This window comes from Strigops habroptila, chromosome W, assembly GCF_004027225.2.
Source record: "Strigops habroptila isolate Jane chromosome W, bStrHab1.2.pri, whole genome shotgun sequence".
Lineage (NCBI taxonomy): Eukaryota > Metazoa > Chordata > Aves > Psittaciformes > Psittacidae > Strigops > Strigops habroptila.
In genome coordinates this window covers 28,716,420-28,734,616 of record NC_044301.2, presented here as the reverse complement: position 1 = coordinate 28,734,616, position 18,197 = coordinate 28,716,420, and the positions used below count along the sequence as shown (strand labels likewise).

General features: G+C 52.2%; 1 long non-coding RNA gene across 1 annotated transcript; it reads right to left on the bottom strand.

The window, feature by feature from the left end:
- Positions 1-202: 202 nt before the first annotated feature.
- LOC115619189 lies at positions 203-16,661 on the bottom strand. The gene is made up of 3 exons (XR_003994946.1): positions 16,580-16,661; positions 6,056-6,061; positions 203-217 (listed from the first exon to the last, which is right to left on the bottom strand). It is a non-coding gene; the product is annotated as an uncharacterized LOC115619189 (long non-coding RNA).
- Between the last annotated feature and the right edge of the window lie 1,536 nt (positions 16,662-18,197).

Here is an 18,197-nt window from a genome sequence, read left to right as displayed (position 1 = left end):
GCCGGATGCCAGGAACACATCCATAGATCCAGATGAAGCCGAATGTACACGACCCATGTGGAGGAAACTTACACGGAGTGCGCCATCATCATATGCCCACACATTGGCATCAATGACCTGGAATGACGGAATATCACCAACAGTGGATTGCCTGATTCGTCAACTCCGAGAGTTCGAAGACAATCTCACCCCTTCCATCATTTCAGCTGTGGAAAAACTGTCCCAGGAATTCAAACAATTGAGAGACGATTTATCCGATCTATCCAGCTCCCCACGCGTACCAACCCATGTCTCAGCTATTAACAGAAGGCGCCCTACTGCTCGAGAGAGAAAATATAGGAGGTACACGCCACGGGCCACCCTATGGTTTTACCTGCGGGATCATGGAGAAGACATGAGAAAGTGGGATGGAAAACCTACCTCAGTTCTGGAGCAACGGGTGCGTGAACTGAAGAGGAGAACAATGGTCAAGGATGATCCTCCCAGGAAAGCTGCTGCTCTAGTCTCTGGTGAGCAGTTTCCGAGATGGAGTGAAAAGCTGATTTTACTCCAGCTCCTGTGAGAAGGAATACTAATCCCTTTCTACAAGACATAAGTGGAGAATTTTATGATCACTATTAGAGGGGCCCTGCCTCCAGCCAGGTGGAGGAGAGGGATAATCGGACTGTGTGGATCAGATGGCCTGGCACATCAGTCCCACAGAAGTATTAGGCTCTAGTAGATACCGGTGCACAGTGTACCCTAATGCCATCAAGGTATCAACGGGTGGAACCCATTTATATTTCTGGAGTGACAGGAGGATCCCAAGCATTAACTGTAATGGAAGCGGAAATCAGCCTGACTGGGAGGAAGTGGCAAAAGCACCCCATTGTAACTGGTCCAGGGGCTCCATGCATCCTTGGCATAGACTATCTCAGGAGAGGGTATTTCAAAGACCCAAAAGGGTATAGATGGGCTTTTGGTATCACTGCCTTGGAGATAGAGGAAATGAAGCAGCTGTCCACCTTGCCCGGTCTCTCAGAGGATCCTTCTGTTGTGGGGTTGCTGAAGGTCGAAGAACAACAAGTGCCAATTGCGACCACAACAGTGCACTGGCGGCAATATCGCACCAACCGAGACTCCTTGATTCCCATCCATAAGCTGATCCGCAGACTGGAGAGCCAAGGAGTGATCAGCAGGACCCGCTCACCCTTTAATAGCCCCATATGGCCAGTGCAAAAGTCTAATGGAGAGTGGAGACTAACAGTAGACTATTGTGGCCTGAACGAAGTCACACCACCATTGAGTGCTGCCGTACTGGACATGCTAGAACTTCAATATGAACTGGAGTCAAAGGCAGCCAAGTGGTATGCCACAATTGATATTGCCAATGCATTTTTCTCAATCCCTTTGGCAGCAGAATGCAGGCCACAGTTTGCTTTCACTTGGAGGAGCGTCCAGTACACTCGGAACCGACTGCCCCATAGGTGGAAACACAGCCCTACCATCTGCCATGGATTGATCCAGAGTGCACTGGAACAGGGGCAAGCTACAGAACACCTGCAATATACTGATGACATCATCGTGTGGGGTGATACAGGGGAAGAAGTTTTTGAGAAAGGGAGGGAGATAATCCAAGTCCTGCTGAAGGCTGGTTTTGCCATAAAACGGAATAAGGTCAAGGGACCTGCACAGGAGATTCAATTTTTGGGAATAAAATGGCAAGATGGACGTCTCCAGATCCCCACAGACGTGATCAACAAGATAACAACGTCTCCACCAACTAACAAGAAAGAAACACAAGCTTTCTTAGGTGTTGTGGGGTTCTGGAGAATTACAATCTGATTGTAAGCCCTCTCTACCACGTGACCCGGAAGAAGAATGATTTCAAATGGGGCCCTGAGCAACAACAAGCCTTTGAACAAATTAAACGAGAAATAGTTCATGCAGTAGCCCTTGGACCAGTCCGGGCCGGGCCAGATGTGAAAAATGTGCTCTATACCGCAGCTGGGGAGAATGGTCCTACCTGGAGCCTCTGGCAGAAAGCTCCAGGGGAGACTCGAGGTCGACCCCTCGGCTTTTGGAGTCGGGGATATAAAGGATCCGAGGCCAGCTACACTGCCACTGAAAAAGAGATACTGGCAGCCTATGAAGGGTTTGGAGCTGCTTCAGAAGTGATTGGAAGTGAAGCGGAGCTCCTCCTGGCACCCCGGTTGCCTGTGCTGGGCTGGATATTCAAAGGCAGGGTCTCCTCTACACATCATGCAAGTTCCTGTGGTGCACATATAAAATTTGTTGGGGAAGACAGTCTGGGTTATTCCTGCTTCAGGTAAAGGCAAACCCACTCGTGGGGTTGCTTTTGCTCAGGGACCTGGATATACTTGGTGGGTAATGCGGGAAGATGGGGAAGTCCGATGTGTACCTCAAGGGGATTTGATTTTGTGGGACAACAGCCAATGAACTCAATTGTACGCTGTTGCCTGCTCTATAACACTTTTATAGCCCACCAGCTAGATATCTTCAGGTCGCCAGCAACTGACCCTGACTTCCCTCCGATCATCACCTCAACAAAGAATGAATTTTGATGAAACCAGACGAGCTCAGCAGTGACCAGATGAGTTTGGCGGTATCATCAGCAGGCAACAATCCAACACTACATACCGTCCCTGCTGCTCTGAAAGACTATTACAAGAGATGGAGCCTGACATCATGGACTGGATGAGTTCAGCAATTTTACAGGGATTGGTCCATGGACTAGGGAATGATATCTTTCTCTGTGTGTGGGTGTGGGTGTATATATATGTGTATATATGGGACAGGGGCGATGGTGTGTTGAGAGTTGTGGCATCTGAGCATGACGTGAATGCTATGGAATAAGGGGTGGATACTGTCCTGGGTTCAGCTATAGCAGTCATTTTTCTCCTTCTTAGTAGCTGGTGCAGTGCTGTGTTTTTTAACTTTCAGCCTGGGAGCAACGCTGATAACACCGATGTTTTTAGTTGTTGCTAAGTAATGTTTATTCCAACCAAGGACTTTCTCAGTCTCATGCTTTGCCAGGGAGGAGGGGAAGCCGGGAGGAAGCAGAGACAGGACACCTGACCCAAACTAGCCAAAGGGGTATTCCATACCACAGCACGTCATGCCCAGTATATAAACTGGGGGGAGTTACCCGGAAGGCCCAGATCACTGCTCGGGTCGGGCTGGGTATCGGTCGGCGGGTGGTGAGCAATTGTATCCTCTCCCCTTGTTATTTCACTAATCGTTATTATCATTGGTGGTGGCAGTAGTGGTTTTGTGTTATACCTTAGTTGCGGGACTGCTCTTATCTCAACCCGTGGGAGTTGCATTCTTCCCATTCTCCTCCCCATCCCTCCGGGAGCGGGGGGAGGAAGAAGGGGGGGGGGGGGGGAGTGAGCGAGCGGCTGTGTGGTTCTGAGTTACCGGCTGGGCTCAAACCACGACAGGAGGGCAGCCGGCTCCGTGAGGCGCAGCACATCAACAAGTCCCTCTTGGCGCTGGGGGACATCATTTACGCCCTGTGCTCCTGGCAGGGCCACATGCCCTTCCACAACTCCAAGCTGACCTACCTGCTGCAGGACTCGCTCAGTGGCAACAGCAAGACCCTCATGATGGTCCAGGTAGGGGCTGAGCACCCGGTGCCTGTCTGTAGCAGCGTGGGGTGTGGGGATGGTTTTGGTCTCTGCTGTGGGAAGCAGGAGGGCTGTTAGAGGCAGGAGCTGGACTGGAAGGGGGACAGGGCTTGGCTGTAGGGTCTGCAACCACGGGGCCAGGGGAAGCTCTGTCCTCATCTCTGCACCCTAGACAAGGCCAAGGGATGGGGGATGAACTCAGAGGGCCACACTCCTGCCCTCCCTGCCTGCACATGAGTACTGGCTCTATGCGCACGATGTCTTTGCATGTTGGTATCTCCCCATCCCCTCTCCTGCTGGGAGGATGTTGGACTCTGGCAGCCCCTCCATCCTTGCCCTGTGATTGCCCCCTGCCACCTGCCGCAGCTTTTTCTGGCTGTCCCTCAAGCCAGGGCAGTTGGTGACAGGGGATCCGACCAGATCACATGGAGCTGGCCCAGGTGTGGATGGACAGGGCTATCCTGGGAGCGGCAAGTTAATAACAGCATCTGGCTGGGGCATGGCCTGGTGTGTTGGCTGGGGCGGGAGGGCAGCCCTGAGGGTGCAGGCAGCTGGTGGGGTGACTTTCTGCCCACAGGTCTCCCCTGCCAAGAACACTAGCGAGACGCTGTGCTCCCTCAAGTTTGCCGAGAGGGCTTGCTCTGTGGAGCTGGGTCCTGTCTCCCACAAGGCTGAGCTGGACTCCTGGCCCAGCCAGAAGCAGCTAGAGGTAACCGAGGAGCCGCTGGTACTCATCCTCTTCCCTCTCACTCCTGGGAAGGGGGGGGTGTCTTCCTGTTTTGCCCCCATGCATGGCCCCAAGGCTGTTTGCTGTTGGGTGTCCCCCTGGAGCCACCTCCATTAGGGACCATCACCTGGTGGGGCACAGGCTGTCCCAAGCAGTGGCATCCAGCTGATGCTGCCACTTTGGCTCTTCCAAGCCATTTTACACCAGCCCCATGGTACCCCCAGAGCACATTTGGACACCACGTTGCCCGTGAGCCCATCCCTGTTTCTTCCCTCTGGGACTGGCATGGGTTGACCCTGGGGCCGTACCCCATCATCTCCTCCCAGGGTGACTCTCCAGGGACCACAGCACCCCCTGGCTGGGGCCACGCATCCCCCAGTCCAGGGCAGCTCTCCATCCGCACCACCTCCACCTGCAGGAAGCTCCAGCCCTCAGGTGGGTGGTGGGACACCCCAGCCTTGCTCTGTACCCTGGGTACCCCGCCAGGGTCCATCATCATCATCAGAGGCTCCTGCCCCCAGCCTCATCCCAGACAGGCACTGGCAGGCAAAGCCAGTGGGGGGGGAGCTAGCTGATTTGTGATCAGCTCATTAACTAGTAGCTAGTTAGCACTTCCCCAAGAGCGCCCCAGTGTGAAGCCGCAGCCTGGGGTGCCCATGGGCTGAACCTTTTTCCCTTCGATTTTAGCCTGAATTAGGGGCAGCCGCAGCTGCCAGGTGAGTGCCTGCGGCTGGGAGCCAGTGGAGGGCTCTGCTTGGCCCCGCGCAGGGCAGGGCAGGGGCACCGGGCTCTGCCACTTGCAGGAATGCTCATGGGATGCTTGTGGGACCAGCTCAATGCAGCACCCACTGGAATGCTGCCGATGGGGCCAGGGCAGCAATGGCCATGCCCCCTGTGACCCACGTGTCTCTTCCCCCAGGGAAGCTGAGGCCAGTGCCCCTGTGACAAGTGCCAGCCCTGGCACCAAACCTGCTGCAGGACCAGGCCCCTCATGGTGCTACTGAGAGCTGGCTGCTGGGAAACATGAAGGCTTCAGTGCTGTCCCCTTGCCCAGCAGGACTCTCAACCAGAGGGTAACGGCACCTCTCACATGAGCAGCATGGGGCCAGGGTCTCCCAGCAGCCAGACCCCCATTACAGGGTGGGGACAGTGGTGCTGGGCAGGGATCTGCCCCTCAGACCCTCAGCTCTGTGACTTTTCATTGTCACTGGATGGATGTTTTTAGCCTGAGTGGGAGCTCCTGGGTGCTCCCTCCATCTCTTCAGCTTTGTTTCTAGAGGTATCTGGCTGGAGGGGGTGCTCAGAGCCAGGTGAGCTCCTGGAAATGTCTCTGGGGGCCCAGCCTGGGGCTGCATTGGGGCAGCTGCCTCGTGTCTTGCAGAGCAGCGCTTCCTCTATTTTAAGCCAGAAAACAAATCCCAGCAGCTCCTTTCCCTGTAGGTTTCTTAAGCCCTGTTGTTGCATGGAGGCACCCCGGTGCCTGCATGAGCCAAGCTGCCATTCCCCATGGTGCCAGTGCTGCCCTGGCACAGTGGTACACGGCACCAGGGTGGGTTTAGCAGTCTCGAATGAAGCTATTGTAAAGTTCTTTACCAGCTGTCTTGTCAAGAGATATCACAGTGTAGTCAAGATGAAAGTGTTTGAAATATTTATACCTTGTTTACATGGTCTTGGAATGGAAAACAAGTGGAAAACAAACAAAAAACTCCTCCACCCCTCCAGCCCAAAAGCTGTTTGGTTTATGTGTCAGGATGGAGGCTGGCAGGGGCATGGGAGGAGGTGGCATTGCCCCTCAGACCTCTGAGCACCCAACCTTGGGTATACTTCCTATTGCTGCACATACATACCCAACTGGATGCACTGATGGCTCCTTCCCACCAGCTCCCCTCCTCTTGCTCTTCCACAGCATATTCTATTAAAAAGAAAGCAAGAAAGGGAAAAAAAAATTAGCCTTTTGTAAGAATAATGTTTCTATGTATTTTAATAATTAAAAAAAGCCTGGTTTGTAACAAAACTTCTTTCAAATTAGCTGTTAAAGCCAGTCCTTTTGTACTGCTGTTGTTTCTGCAGCAGGATGGGTGGGTGCTCCCTCCCCTTGCACAGTGCCTCCTCACAGCTGGGAAAGCCCATAAGATGACTCCTCCTGGAGCTGTGCCTGGGTAAGCCTGGCACCACAGCCCCCAGACTGCAGCTACCCAGATCCCTTTGTTACTAGGAGATGGAGCTGTCAAACACTAAGTAAGCCCCAACGTTGCAGCATATTGCTCCATCTCATGCTTCTCCCTGCTGTGGGGGCTGGAGACGGGGCTTTGTTACACCCCAGTTAGGTCTGGGCATGGGATCATCACCAGAAAGGCCCTGGGTGAGGCAGCAAGCAGCAGCAGTGCAGGCAGGACACACATGAAGCAGGCAGCATCTTCAGCCCCGGTCCTGCAACAGCACATTGCCAGGGCCTCTTGCTGCACAAGCCACCCTCAGAGCCACTGAGGAGAGCGGGACACTCCCCTTCATTCCTAAATCTTGACCGTGTTTGGATGAAGTATCAGCAAGATTGGGATTGCTTTTAGCTTTTTTTTTTAGCTTTTTTTTTTATGTTGTTTTCTTTTTTTTTGCTTGAGAGGTGGGACTGTGCAAACCTCATGAAGTTCAAAAGGGCAAGGTCCTACACCTGAGTTGAGGCAATCCCCAGCAGAAACACAGGCTGGGGGAGACTGGATGGAGCAGCCCTGAGGAGAAGGACTTGGGGGTGTTGAGTGAGGAGAAGCCCCCCGTGACCCGGCTTCAGTGTGCACTTGAGCCCAGAACCCCCCCCCCTGTGCTGGGCTGCACCCCCAGAGCATGAGCAGCAGGTCGAGGGAGGGGATTCTCACCCTCTACTGCGCTCTGAGGAGACCCCCCCTGCAGTCCTGCATCCAGCTCTGGGGCAACAACACGAGAGGGACGTGGAGCTGTTGGAGTGAGTCCAGAGGAGGCCACGGAGATGCTGCGAGGGCTGGAGCAGCTCTGCTCTGGAGACAGACTGAGAGAGCTGGGCTGGTTCAGCCTGGAGAAGAGAAGGCTCTGGGGACACCTTAGAGCAGCCTCCAGTGCCTAAAGGAGCTACAAGAAACCTGGAGAGGGGCTTTAGACAAAGGCCTGTAGGGACAGGACAAGGGGGAATGGCTTTAACCTGGCAGAGGGGAGATTGAGATGAGCTCTTAGGCGGAAGTTGTTCCCTGTGAGGGTGGCGAGGCGCTGGCACAGGTTGCCCAGAGAAGCTGTGGCTGCCCCATCCCTGGCAGTGTTCAAGGCCTAGTCTCAGGTGGGCAGAGCAGCCTGGCTCGCAAGAGAGGCAAACCCACTGCTCCTTTCCTCAGAGGACACCTCCTCTTCTTTCTCATCTGGAGGATCAGCTGAAGCCCCTCAGTCCCTCAGGGTCTGGCCCTTTCTGGGGTCATACCTCTCCCTGGAGCAGGGTCTTGTCTGGCAGCACCAGCTTTGCTGGGAATCTTGAGGCCATGCACTGCTTCGCACAGGAGCCCTCCCATTTCCCAACCAGGAGCACAAATGCTGTGGTCCCCCCACCCCAGGCTTCACCCCCCCAGGCAGACAGAGCATCGGGCAGACTCCCGGGTTGGGGCCATGTCTCTGTCTCACCGAGGCAAGCTGTGCCCCAACAAGTCCTGGTACCCACAGCCCAGTAAATCACAGGTACTGGTGAGTTTTTCTTCCTCACCAGCTGCGGTTCCTCCTGAGCCAGTGGCATTTTGGTAGCCAAGACTTTTGAGAGGCTGGGAAAGGGGACAGCAGGGAGCATCTGCAACCTGGGCCACCAGCCTGGGCTTAGGGACAGGGTGCCTGTGGCTGGAGGTGGCAGCACTGCCCAAGCTTGTGAGCTTGGACTCCTGGCTCCTTGTACCCCCTTCTTGGTGGTCCCAAGCAGCCCAGGTGCCCAGCCAGGGATAGGAGAGGCAAGATGCCCCTGCGAAGTTCAGGGGTGTTGGGTGCATCCCCACATAGAGAGGGGGTCCCTTACTCCACAGGCAATTTCCATAATGGATGGGCAGGTCCTTTCTGGAGCAATTGCAAGAGCTGGGACACCTGGGTCCAACCTGGGTCCTGCTTCTCTCCTGGAGCTGGGGCTCTGCTGCCCCATCCCTGGCATGGGGCTAATACCAGCCCCCACCCAGCTGTGCCAAAGGAAGCCATGGCCTGATCCTGCAGCTCTATGGCTGTGTGATGCTGCCAAGCCTCCACCGAGTCCCCCCATGAGTGTTGCCAGCACCATGAGATGGATGCAGCTGCTCTTCTGGGAACACGGAGAGAAACAGGACTGCTGAAAGCTGGGACAAACTCCATCACCTTGGCTGGTGGTCTGCAGAGCTGGTGGTACAGGATTGTTGCCCACCTACTGTGGCTGTGAGGTTTTGGCTGAGCTCAGGAGGCTGATAGATCTGTGAGCATCTCTCTCCAGCCCCCTGGGAATCACCCTTGGTGAGTGCTTTGCCAGCCCAAGTGAGGCCAGTGGCTCCCCAGGAACCTGTCCTTCCACCCTCCAAGACAAGGCTCATCCCAAGGATCACATGCTGGAGCTGGGCTGTCAGGGACGGTGCTGGCCATGGTAACTTGGAGGTCAGGGATGCCCAAGCACCTCAAGGTGCTCCAGGACACATGTTCCTCAAGAAGCCTTGGTGAGAGGCCAGATGGGCAGGTCTCCCTGCTCAAACGCTTGCCAAGTGGTGTCGGCTTTTCCTTTGCACAAGTTCCGGGCGGTTGTGCTCATGCAGCTCATTCTCTCTCCCTCTTTCCTCTCCTGCCTGATGTTTCCTGCCTTGCTCACTGCCTTTTGCTGGCTTTGCCCTTTGTGTCAGGCTTATCTCCTGGCTCTGGGCAGTGTCAGACCTCAGCGTCCCCCCTGCCCACCGTGATGGCAACATGCAGCCCTGTGTCCTTTCACCAGACTGCAGCAGCATGCCCAGGAGACAGTTGGAATGCCAGCTCCACCCTGGGAGCATGAGCAAGCCAGCTCTGGGCTGGAATACCCAGGGGTCAGCATGGCCCAGAGTGCTTCATATATTGTTCAGATGCTCACTTTGCAAGCTTGAGCTCACTGGGACGGCCACTGCTCCCTGTCTAGCTGTAACTGCTCAAGAAGTGGTAGGCTGGGTCTGGCTCCACCATAGCCACATCACCTGTGTGAGCATCCTTTTGCATTCAGTGTTGGGACTGGCACTGTTGAACATCTTTGTCATTGACATGGACAGTGGGATCGAGCACCCTCAGCAAGTTTGCTGATGACACGAAGCTGTGTGGTGTGGTCGACATGCTGGAGGGAAGGGATGGGATCCAAAGGGACTTGGACAAGTTGCAGAGATGGGACCTTGTGAACCTCATGGAGTTCAACCAGGCCAAGTGCAAGGTCCTGCCCCATGGTCAGGGCAATCCCAGCAGGCACAGCTACAGGATGGGCAGTGACTGGATGGAGAGCAGCCCTGAGGAGAAGGACTTGAGAGTGTTGGGTGATGAGAAGCCCCCCATGACCTGGTTTCAGTGTGTGCTGGGCTGCATGGCCAGAGCGTGAGCAGCAGGTTGAGGGAGGGGATTCTCACCCTCTGCTCCACTCTGGGGAGACCCCCCTGCAGTCCTGATCCAGCTCTGGGGCAACAACACCAGATGGACATGGAGCTGTTGAAGTGAGGTGAGAGAAGGCCACAGAGATGCTGCGAGGGCTAATGCAGCTCTGCTCTAGAGACAAGCTGAGAGAGCTGGGCTGGTTCAGCAGCCTGGAGAAGGCTCCTAGGACACCTTAGAGCAACTTCCAGTACTTAAAGGGGCTACAAGAAAGGTGGAGAGGGGCTTTGGACAAAGGCCTGTAGGGACAGGACAAGGGGGAATGGCTTTAACCTGGCAGAGGGGAGATTGAGATGAGATCTTAGGAAGAAGTTGTTCCCTGTGAGGGTGGTGAGGTGCTGGTACAGGTTGCCCAGAGAAGCTGTGGTTGCCCCATCCCTGGCAGTGTTCAAGGCCAGGTCAGACAGGGCTTGGAGCAACCTAGTCTAGTGGAAGGTTTCCCTACTCATGGCAGAGGGGTGGAACTGGATGAGCCACAAACAAGGATGTTCTCTGGGCTGGGAACTACCCAGCAGAATGAAACCCTCTCCTGGGATTTCAACAAGTGAAACCCAGCCAGTGCTGCCACTCCAGCTTGCTCACCACCCCAGCCTCCCAGCAGGAAGGGTGAGAAGGGCCAGCTCCCTCCAGGACACACAGGGAGCAGAGCCCTGCTTTACCTGGACCCTCCCAACTGGGAGATGTGCCAAGGTGAACAGGGCTTCAAAAGATTCAGTCATTTAACACTTCTTACTAAAAAAGTTACAAATCTTTTAATGAACTCCATTATAAGTTACAGTTTCCTGGAGAACAGGCTCCAATGTATAATAACATGGAAGACAGGCTGGGAGGAGCAGGGGAAGCACCAGCAAGGACCTCTTTCCCTGCTGGAAAGAGGGACAGAAAGGTTCTGACAGACATTTGGGGGGGAGGGGAACAACCCAAAAACTCTGAGCGGTCCAGTGGATATAGAAAGACATTAGTCCACATACCTGTTTCTCAGCCCTCCCACATCTTTACCCCCAATTGTAAAAATATATGGGAAGTCCTGTTTAAGTTACATATTTTAACAGCTCCAGGTAGACCTCAGTTCCCAGCCAGTCTGAAGATATTAACCTTCTGCAGCCCAGGGTGCCAGCAGGGCTTTCTGAGAAGCCAAGAGGCAGCATCTTCTCAATACAGGTCCTTGAGGCTACCCCAGGCATGGAGTCCTGGCTCATGTCTGATGAAGTAAGCCCAAGGGGCCAGTCCCACAGGGCAGGTGGAATCCTTCTGCAGGGAAAGGGCACTCCACCCCACAGCAGGCTTTTGTGGGCAACACACTGCAGAGAGAGCAGGGCCAGCCAGCCCCAACCCACAGAACCAAGAGCCAACAGCCCACACAGGTGAAGATGTGACAGTGGGCTCAGAGCCCTCCCATCAGGGAGAGGCCAGCACACACAGATGGAGCAGCTGACAGCTTGATGCCAAGATGAAAAGCTGAAATGAAGCTGTTTTCCTGGGGGGGCTTTGTGGGGCCCTCCACCAGGCAGATCCCATCACGCAGCACAGATGTCTCTCTGCTCAGGTCCTCCATCCAGCCCATAAGGCACCAGGGCTGGGCAAGCAACCAGCCAGCAAGATCCCACTTCCCTACTGTGCTGTGGGGAAGATGAACACACAGAGAGGTGAAATCCAGCCAGACCAAGTGGAGCTTGGCCACCTTCATTTGCATATGAGGAGGTGGTGGCTGTCACTCCAGGACAGCCATGAGGAGATGCAGTTCCCAAAAGGCACTACCATGGTGGCTGCTGAGCCCAGACTTGTTCTTGATAATGCTGCTGATGTTTTTCAGCTGCTTGTAGCACAGCCTGCATTTATGGAGCCTGCAAAAGCCAGACAGCAGACACAGCATGAATCCTCAGCTGCTGAAGAGATGTGTTTGTTCCTGCAGTGCCAAAGATGCAACACAAGCAGGTGAGAAAACACAAGCCCTGTATATGGCCTGGAAGAGGCTGAAATGTGAGCATAGCTCTGCAGAAACACCATGTATTCAGCCCACATCCTGATGACACAGGAGAATGGCATCCACATAAGGGCTCTAATACTCCTCCTTTCCCCTTTGGCAGTAAAGTCCAGGGAGGAAGGAGGTGGTGTTTTCAGAAGGCAAATTCTCAGAGTAGAGCTATCCTGTGAATGAACTGGAAATCCAGGGCCCAGCTGACAACTCATGTGTCTCGTGAGGTAGAGGGTGAAGCCACAGGGTGGTTTTACTCCTGACATACACTTTGCTTAGGTATGACTCAATACACAGTGACAGAGGGAAAAGCAGTCCTTGGTCTTTTCTCATGGCAGGAGGGTTTGGTGTTGGCAGACAAGAAGAAAGGCATGCCCAGTCTAGTATCAAAGCCTCAATGGCAAGGAGCAAAGCTCACCCAAGAGAAAGGCTGGTTCAAAAAGGGAGCAAGTGGAGGAGGTAAGTGCCTCACCTTTCCTCTCTGGTGATCTCCACTCCAACAGAAGGTGGTGCAGCAAGGATGTCAGTGACCAGTGGTGGGAATCTCTGGAGAATGAGATTCAGGGAGGTGCAGCCAGTCTGCACGTAACTGAAAAACAGAGAATCAGGTCCCACTTGAGTTTCATTCCTGTCCTCCCAGCACACAGCTGTCACTCACATCCAGTCACTGGGGACAATCCACTCAACCAACCCCCATCCACCACCTGTAACCTGGTAAGGAAAGCAACAGCCAAGTACCCACACATCTTGGTTTTGAGTCAAGACTTGACAATGTGAGTCCTTTCAAAAGGTCCTGGCATATTCCCTGCTAAGTGGGACCTTTCTGCTCAAGAGCACAGATGTCCTGCTGAGGAGACCTGGAATAGCAGACATTCCATCTTAAGAGAGACTGCATATTTTTTGCCACCTACTGATGAGGTTCAAAGCAATCCTCCAAGTGACCCCGAGGCTGCTGCAGGATTTCACTCCCCTTGTCCCATGTTGACGGTTTTATTCTCATCTGTGCAGAGTCCACTTGTTCTACATGGATGTGACCCCTCCTGGCTGCCAGAGCTGTCCTCAATCCAACACACCTACTCCAAATCTCAATATCCTGCTCTTCCTGCCCATACAGACTTTCCATAACCCTTCCCCCACACACTCAGCAACTCCATTGCTCTTTTCCAGGTGTCCTATCAGCATTATACTGTATCTGCTGTGATTTTCCAGGATGTTCTTTTAGCTACCAAACACACATAGGAGCAATCCTAGGAGCATCTCCACCTTGTCCCCCAACACACCATGTTCTTGGGGCCTCACCTTTCATATTTACTTTGGAGTAGTTTTTCTTATCTGTGGCAGGACTATAGTACACAAATCCAGCTTCCAGAGAGACCTGAAAAGAACACAAGCTGAGTCTGGAGACTGAGGCTTTATAAGGCTGAGTTGACACAAATAATGCTTTTGGGGGGGGGGGGGGGGAGCCCAGGCAGCAGCACTCAAGTTTATTGAGCAAGTTTCACTGACTCCCCCTTGTAATGAGAAGTGGCAGGTTCTGACGTATTTTGATTCAGCAGAATCACTTTAATGAAGCCCTAGGACTTCAATTTTCCTTGCAAGGCACCATTTGCCCATCGAAAGTGCCCCATACATCTCCAGCAGTCACTGGCGCTGCAGACTTGAAGACATGACTACAAGCACATGCATTTCATGCTGCCATGGCCCACTGGACACAAGGCAGGTATAAAGCAGTGCTCCTGACACCAAGCCAGATGGCTCTTTGGTATCCCAGGGGCTGCCCCCACCCAGGATTCACGGGTTTTGGTTGACAATATTCAAGAGGTCCACGACAACAGACAGATCATTGATCACCACTGCAGAGTCCACAGAGTTCTGGGAGAGAAGGGGAAGAAGTCACCAAGTGCAAAGCTCAAACTGGCTAGGCTAGTGCAATTGATATAAAGTGTTGCTTTTCAAAAACAAGGTAGAGGAAATGTGGAGTTCGCGAGGGAAGAGAAGACAACTCTCTTGTGAGAAAGTTTTCTCCACATTTCTTTGTGGCCATTCAAGTGCAGGTGGGACACAGCAGCACTCTGCCTGGGGACAAAAGCTATGAGACCCTGCATTTTGTGCAACAGGCAAAACTGGCCCCAGGCAAGCCAGAAGAGCTGCTCAGCTGCTCCCATCACATAGAATCACAGACTGGTTTGGGTTGGAAGGGACCTTAAAGCTCATCCAGTTCCAACCCCCTGCCACAGGCAGGGACACCTTCCACTAGACTAGGTTGCTCCAAGCCTTGTCCAACCTGGATCTACTGCTACCACCAATGATAATAATGATTAGTGAAATAACAAGGGGAGAGGATACAATTGCTCACCACCCGCCGACCGATACCCAGCCCGACCCGAGCAGTGATCTGGGCCTTCCGGGTAACTCCCCCTGGTTTATATACTGGGCATGACGTGCTGTGGTATGGAATACCCCTTTGGCCAGTTTGGGTCAGGTGTCCTGTCTCTGCTTCCTCCCGGCTTCCCCTCCTCCCTGGCAGAGCATGAGACTGAGAAAGTCCTTGGTTGGAATAAACATTACTTAGCAACAACTAAAAACATCGGTGTTATCAGCGTTGTTCCCAGGCTGAAAGTTAAAAAAACACAGCACTGCACCAGCTACTAAGAAGGAGAAAAATGACTGCTATAGCTGAACCCAGGACACATCCCTTCCCTCCAGCGTATCAACCGAACCACACAGCTTGGTGTCATCAGCAAACTTGCTGAGGGCGCACTCAATCTCATTGTCCACATTGCCAACAAAGATGTTGAACAGGATCGGTCCCAACACCAACCCGTGAGGGACACCACATGTTACTGGTCTCCAATCGGACATTGAGCCGTTGACCACAACTCTTTGCGTGCGGCCATCCAGCCAATTCTTTATCCACTGAGTGGTCCATCCATCAAATTTCTCTCGAGTTTACAGACAAGGATGTCATGCGGGACAGCATCAAAGGCTTTGCACAAGTCCAGGTAGATGACGTCAACTGCTCTGCCCCTATCCATCAGTTCCGTAGCCCCATCATAGAAGGCCACCAAATTGGTCAGGCAGGATTTCCCCTTAGTGAAGCCATGTTAGCTGTCACCAACCACCTCGTTGTTTTTCATGTGCCTTAGCATGCTTTCCAGGAGTATCTGCTCCAAGATTTTGCCAGGCACGGAGGTGAGACTGACTGGTCTGTAGTTCCCTGGGTCTTCCACCTTCCCCTTCTTGAAAATGGGGGTTCTATTACCCTTCTTCCAGTCATCAGGAACTTCACCTGACTGCCAGGATTTTTCAAATATGATGGACAGTGGCTTAGCAACTTCATTTGCCAGCTCCTTCAGGACCCGTGGATGGATTTCATCAGGTCCCATGGACTTGTGCACGTTCAGGTTCTTAAGATGGTCTCGAACCTGATCCTCTCCTACAGTGGGCCTAAGGTCTTCATTCTCACAGTCCCTGCATCTGCCTTCCAAGACTTGGGTGGTATGATCAGAGCACTTGCCAGTGAAGACTGAGGCAAAGAAGTCATTAAGAACCTCAGCCTTCTCCAAATACAGGGTAGCCAGTTCTCCTGATAGCTTCCAGAGAGAACCCACATTATCCCTAGTCTGTCTTTTGTTTGCAACATACCTATAGAAGCCTTTCCTGTCACATTTCACATCCCTTGCCAGATTTCATTCTAACTGGGCCTTATATTTCCTAACCTGGTCCCTAGCTTCCCGGACAACATCCCTGTAATCTTCCCAGGCTGCCTGTCCTCACTTCCACCTTTTATAAGCTTCTTTTTTCCTTCTAAGTTTTCTCATCAGCTCCTTATCCATCCATGGAGGCCTCCTGGCCCTCCTGCCACATTTCCTTCTAGTTGGGACACAACACTCCTGAGCTTGGAGCAGGAGATCCTTGAATATCAACCAGCAGTCTTGGGCCCCCCTGCCCTCCAGGGCTTTGTCCCATGGAACCTTACTGAGCAGGTTCCTGAAGAGGCCAAAGTCTGCTCTCTTGAAGTCCAGGGCAGTGAGCTTGCTGCATGCTCCTCTCACTGTCCTGAGGATCTTGAACTCAACCATCTCATGATCACCACAGCCAAGGCTGCCCTGGAGCATCACATTTCCAACCAGCCCCTCCCTGTTGGTGAGCATGAGGTCAAGCATGGCACCTCTCCTTGTCGGCTCCTCTATTACTTGCAAGAAGAAATTGTCTTCCAAAATCAGATCAGCTACTCTACACTGGTAGAGCCAAACTATTTTATAACTGAACCGATTCTGTCTGAATTGCAAAAGTTGTTTTTATTATTTATGCCACCTGCTATCTGCCTTCTTAGCTCAGCTAGTGTAAGTCTATCATCTATCTTCATTACATACTCTATGAAGAAATAGCAACCTCTAAGAACTAGTCATTTTATGGATTCCTGCTAGAATGTACTCAAGAGATGCACGATACCTTTGCAAACTTGTTCTAGGATTTGAGAAAAATGCAATAAATAAAGCATGACTCAGCAGTTGGCCTTTAAAGGAACAGAGCTTGATGAGCTCATAGCTTTTATGATTTATTAAAAATTAGGTCTTTGTCTATTTAAATGGCCATGCAAGAGCAGAAGAGGAGAAAAATCAGTTGAGGAAAAACAAGTTAGAACTTAAGAATGAGAACAAGGGGTCAGCAAGTGAGGGATTCCTGGGCTTGTGCAGAACCTAATATACTTAAAACTTCCAATTTTATTTCGGATCTTTTTAAGGTTGACAATTTTAAGCAGAGAGTCTGAATACAAATTCTATATACTAGTTACTCTACACATGCATGGAAACTCATCTGGAATATAGTTCTCACCACACTTGAGTCAAAACCCTAGAAACTCTTTCCTCAGATCAGTCTCCACAATACATGTACAAATTTCTGCTCGAGTGTGCATACACAGCTCTACAGTCTCAGTAGGAAGTGCACAAAAGCTCTTAAGAGGGATGGAAATTAAGATAAAAGCAATGACAGGCTCCTGCTCCTTTGTAAGTTCAGAACCTTCTGGGTTAGCATAGGTATTAAGCATAATGATATTATAAAAAGCATGCATTAACAGAACTCATGGAAACATACTTTTGGCAGCTTCCAGGTCCCAAACTCGAATGGACCCTGACTGGGACCCTGCAAGAATGTTTCTCATTCATATTGACCTGTAGGCTCTCAATGGGTGATGTATGACCTGTCAAGCTCTGCAAAGAAAACCACAAATCACCATCAACAGCTACTGACACAGCCCTGTCCACAATGGCATTGTTCATGTATTTATCCATGAGTTGGAACCACCTGGCTGTACCACTGTTCCTGTTTCCACATCAGCTACCAGTATGGTAGAACACCCTAAAGACCAGCTTTAACCTGACAGAGGGGAGATTGAGATGAGATCTTAGGAAGAAGTTTTTCCCTGTGAGGGTGGTGAGACACTGGCACAGGTTGCCCAGAGAAGCTGTGGCTGCCCCATCCCTGGCAGTGTTCAAGGCCAGGTTGGACAGGGCTTGGAGCAACCTGGTCTAGTGGAAGGTGTCCCTGCCCATGGCAGGGGGTTGGAAGTGGATGAGCTTTAAAGTCCCTGCCAACCCAAATCACTCCATGATTCTATGACCATCACTGCATATAGCACCATGCATGTATCTCCCACATCATCTCACTTTCTAGGGCACACTGACTAATTTTGAAAGAATGCATTAACAGAGAGATGGTGTTACAGGGATCGAAGAATTCCAGGTGGAGAAGGACATAAGCCACGCACACACACACCCCCCTCAAACTCCTAGAAAGTTTATTACAAGATCCAGAATAGATATAAAATCCAGAGATATAACAAGCTAGAAAGAGAGATAACTAAAGGCTACCAAAAAATAGGTTAGGCACAGATTCTTACCGACCCACACACTTGTCCAATGACCAAAAGGCCAGCTCCGAGGTGCATCATGAAGAGATGGGGTGGCAGGCACTACTTTAGCGGGTGTCCCCGCGGAGGTAATGTTGACCTTAAATGGTAGTTGGATCCACCTCCTTCTCGATCTCTCTCGAACCCCGGGCTTTTTAAATGCCAAAAGTGCAGACTCATCCTGATGCAGGGGGCCAGCCTGTGTCAGGAGGAGTGGCCTTGTTGGCTCTTTTCCCCTGCGCACACTCATTCTGGATGATTGGGGTGGTCCACCACAGACCAATTCCACAGTGTTAGACCCATCCAACACATACCACCACGTGGTCCGTGGACCATCTCTGA